This window comes from Choristoneura fumiferana, chromosome 2 (genome assembly GCF_025370935.1).
Source record: "Choristoneura fumiferana chromosome 2, NRCan_CFum_1, whole genome shotgun sequence".
NCBI lineage: Eukaryota > Metazoa > Arthropoda > Insecta > Lepidoptera > Tortricidae > Choristoneura > Choristoneura fumiferana.
This window is the reverse complement of record NC_133473.1, coordinates 1,660,057-1,663,680: the sequence shown is the minus strand read 5'-3', so window position 1 is coordinate 1,663,680 and position 3,624 is coordinate 1,660,057. Positions and strand designations below refer to the sequence as shown.

At 35.9% G+C, this 3,624-nt stretch overlaps 1 protein-coding gene across 1 annotated transcript in view; it reads left to right on the top strand.

The window, feature by feature from the left end:
* Window positions 1-3,624, top strand: part of LOC141445623 (neprilysin-4-like) — a 75,202-nt gene that overhangs the window by 56,211 nt on the left and 15,367 nt on the right. The gene's annotated exons all lie outside the window — the stretch shown is intronic.

The window sequence follows — 3,624 nt, the reverse complement described above, 5'->3', positions numbered from 1 at the left end:
GTTGCTCCTAAGAAGGGCTACGGATTAGCCGAAACATGTCGAGCTAAACTCAAATTTAAGACGTATGTTTCCGGGACGATATCATTCAATATAAGTATTATTACTTATAGGTACTATAATTAATTGATAATATCAGTAGCTCATTAAAAGTGGATGAGGTTTACATCTCTTATACATGTATCTAATTACATACTAACATATCTAGTTAAATATATTGTACCTAACTAAATATTCGTTGTGTCCACATGTAGAACGATTTAGCGTAAATACTTCGTATCTGAATATTATTAGGTACCGTTATAATTAATTAGATTTAGATAAGAATTTTCCTATTTTTTCGAGTTAACCACTTAGAAAATTTGATAACCACGACATTGGTAATTTTCAAAGTTCAATATCGCATAAAACGGTTGAACTGGTTTTTTTTTTAATAAGCACTGCTAATAACTACCGCAAAACTCTTTCAAGAAAAAAACCGCATTGAAAATCGATCCATCCGTTTGAAAGGTGTAATACTTTAGACAGACAGACATTGCATCAAACTTGTACAACACTCCTTTTTTAAGTCAGTGGTTAAAACATAAATTAAATTTTTCAATAAAAAAAATTGGATTTCTCACAAGTAAGAAAAATTTGTTAGATATTTTTATCGTTTTTTCGCGATTATTCACTTGTCATTAGTAGATTAAATTTTACATATTTTTATTCTGATATTACATAGTTTATCGGCTCAATTAATTATTAGTAAGGTTAAGGTACAATTAGTTGCGTTGTACGGAACCTGCTACAAAAATCTTGTCGAACCCATCAACCATTAGCGCTCACAATGCACATTAGCCCAAGATTCGAGTGGCCCCAGACCTAGCCTTTGCCCGTGCTCATTAGCAATGCCCCTTTAACTGCACTTTTATGGTGCACTCAGCATCAAACTCCAGCTTATGGGAATTCTTAAATTTCAACGTTTTAAGGCTCGAGTGGCGCGGCTGTGGCACAGAACAATGCGAGCCGGGTTGAAAGGAGACACGAACGAATCAATATAGTCGACTGAAAGTCTTTTGTCGGTTTGACGACAATTCATACTGTCAGGTAGTAAACAATAAACTGAGCTTTACAATGTCCAAATTTTTTACTTAGTTAAAAGTATAAAATAGTTCTGTACGGGTATATCCAGACGAGCGTAAGTTTTTGAGTGTGTTAGTCAACGTATAAATGATATTGTAAACGGATAACTCGCATCTTAAAATCGAGTTTAGCTTGACATCATCATCATCATCCAGCCTATATGACGTCCCCACTGCTGGCACAGGCTCCTCTCAGAACAAGAGGGCTTGGGCATAGTTTCCCAACGCGGTGCCCAGTTGCGGATTGGGAAGCTTCACACGCACCATTGAATTGCTTCGCAGGTTTGTGCAGGTTTCCTCACGATGTTTCCTTCACCGCAAAGCCGTGGTAAATTTCAAATGTAATTCGCGCACATGAATTTAGAAAAAACTCGGCGGTGCGAGCCGGGGTTTGAACCCACGACCCTCTGCTTGCGAGGCGATAGGACAAACCACTAGGCCACCACGGCTTCTAGGTCACCACGGCTTTCTGTTGTACTTATTCCGGTTTTATACAAAAGGCCCTTTTTGTAGACAAATAGGACTTCCGTATAAAACCAAAAATTACGCGATCGAAAATACGACTTCACGTCTAACTCGAAAGAATTACATTCGTCTGGCTTCACCTTTAAAGGGATGTAAAACAAGGTCTTTAAAATAAAAGATGTCTTATATTTAAACACATGATTGTGTTAGTTTCTCTTAAAAATATTGTTAAAAATCCTGGAAAACATTTTGTTCTCTGTGAAACAAACCCGCGGAAAATGTAATCTGGGTTAATTATTAAGACCCTTGTTGATGCCGTCTTGTTTAATCGAACGAATAAACAGAGACGGTGTCACAATCTATCCCATAAAATAATATAAATTATTGGGTTAAACCCTTAAGTAAAGTCCAGTTTAGATGACCCGAAACTTACCCAGCTTTGACCCAACAGCTAATAATATATCACCTGACTCCCCTGCATGCAACACAATGTCGGACGTGTAACAATTAGGCCGTTTAATTTGGGCCGTAAACGAAAAGGTCAGGCAAATGCGACTGGCTTCCTACTGCATTTGAGTCATTAATAATTTCGTTTTAAGCCCATACCAGTTGTTTTCAAAGGTAAATATTTATAGGTTTCTATAGTAAAAAAAACAATTAAAAAATAAAAAACCCCGAAGGCAGTTGGGTTTTTTTGATTTTTTTAGATTTAGGGGCGGTTCACCATCCATTGATTAGTGTTAACTGACGGTTAAATGTGATACCGTCTCCGTCTATTCGAACAAACAATAGCACTTCTATTTTGTCAGCTTTCTCAAATGTCTGCTATTTAAAATGTGTACAATCTCAGGAAGTTGTCTACTCATAATGTTTACATTCCTATAATATTAGCATTACCAATAATTTCTGCTTTCCCGTTATGTTCACTTTTTTAATAGGCTATAGTATTGTTATGTTTGTTTTCCTATAATGTCTGCTTTATTTTCAAATCAATGTTCTTAATGTTATGCTGTAGTAACATAAATTTATGTTTGGAATTTCAGAATAGTCTTATTTCCAAAATGTCTCCAATCATGGTCTTAAAATGTCATCTTAATCGGTTCAGCGGTATTTTACATTAGGTATTGATACTTATAGATATTTATATCGGTTCAGCGGTATTTTATATTAGGTAGCGGTATTTTTTATAAATATCTAAATATCTATATCTATACCTAATATAAAATACCGCTGAACCGATTTTGATGAAATTTCAAGACAATGATTGGAGACATTTTGGAAATAAGACTTTTCTGGAATACCAACGTTATAAGAAAGCGGATATTTTGAGGTTGCAGACATTTGAGAATAAGCACTTTCTGAATAGCGAACATTATACAAAACTGTCATTCTCGGAGACAGACAATTATAAATAGCTGACATTATGCAAAGACGTGTTGGCATTCTGAAAAGCAGACATTTTGCGAATTTTAGGAAAACGGATATTTCAGGCCTGAGCCCCACAATGTTTGGTACGACACTAGGCATATACGTAAGGACAGCGTCAAAGAGAGAGCCTCTTGTGCTAGTCCTGAGCACGGCAGCTCGGAACTAGGTCGGAGTGTCGGATGTCGCGAGACAATGCTCATTGTCTGTCTTTGTCTGCAAACTCCGCGATACTCGATATGGAACGCCTTAACAAGAACTCGCATTGAAAAGGGAAATGTAGTGCTTCTTGAAATCAGTAAGAGCTTTATAAATATAGTGCATTAAGTACTTAATGGTTTTCAGTCGTATTTTATCTGAAAAGTTCGTGCTCTCCAGTTAGTTTCACTGCCCGAACGGTCAAGCAAATTGAATCATGACCTACGGTGGAACTTTTAATAATCAATTTCACTATGATTTGCTTGACAAAAGTATGAGATGTCAACATAACATTAGTAGCACAAAGGTTCACCATGGCCATGATTCAATTTGTTCGTAAATTTTAATTTTGACACTAAATAATAAAGTTCATATGAATAGATATAAAAAGTCACTAATTCAATATAATAATTGA